The 750-nt window shown below is 45.3% G+C and overlaps 1 pseudogene; it reads left to right on the forward strand.

Annotated features, from left to right (window-relative positions):
• The first annotated feature begins 83 nt into the window (after positions 1-83).
• LOC103728244 lies at positions 84-617 on the forward strand (annotated as a pseudogene).
• Positions 618-750: the final 133 nt, after the last annotated feature.

Below are 750 nucleotides of genomic sequence, written 5' to 3' on the forward strand. Positions count from 1 at the left end.
TCCTTAAAAGACAGGCAGCTGGATGGAGGTCTCCACTGGGGCATGGCCTTCCCAGCTCTTCCCACTCTTGACCCAGCTCCACCATGGCGCCCAAAGGTGGCTCAAAGAAGCAGCTGGAGGAAGACCTGCTCCTGCAGGATTTCAGCAGCAACCTATCCGCCAAGTCCTCAGGGGCTGTTCTTCGGGAACACGTTCATCGTGTCCACCATCCCCAACTGGTTATATTAGCGAATATGGCAGGTGGATCTTTGTCAGTCGGCTGTTCTCTATAGTGTGATGACCTTAGTAAGCACTTGATAGCCTTTGCTTACAAGAATGTGAAGTTTGTCCTCAAACACAAAGCAGCACAGAAGAGGGAGGATGCTGTTTCCAAAGAAGTGACTCCTGCTAATAGGACGATGTCCCAGGAGGAGAAAGATGAAAGAATCTTGTGGAAGAAGAATGAAGTTGCTGATTATGAAGCCACAACGTTTTCCATCTTCTATAACAACACTTTGTTCCTGGCTTTGGCCACTGTTGCTTTCATCTTTATACTGAACAACTTCAACCCCACAGTCTATCCTGTAAAAAGTTGGTTAGCCTTTTCAGAAGCCTCTGAACAGTCGTTTCAGCTTTGAGCTGTCTGGGTATATAAGAAAGGAAATCTCAGAATTAGTCTGTTCATAGCACTGACCTTAGGCAAGTATCTGTGTTCTTCAAATTTAAACCTAAAAGTTTCTGGCTTGTCTTAGTGCTTTTTAAGTCTACAAA

This window comes from Nannospalax galili, unplaced genomic scaffold, assembly GCF_000622305.1.
Source record: "Nannospalax galili isolate Female #2095 unplaced genomic scaffold, S.galili_v1.0 C48106899, whole genome shotgun sequence".
In the NCBI taxonomy this organism is placed as follows: Eukaryota; Metazoa; Chordata; class Mammalia; order Rodentia; family Spalacidae; genus Nannospalax; species Nannospalax galili.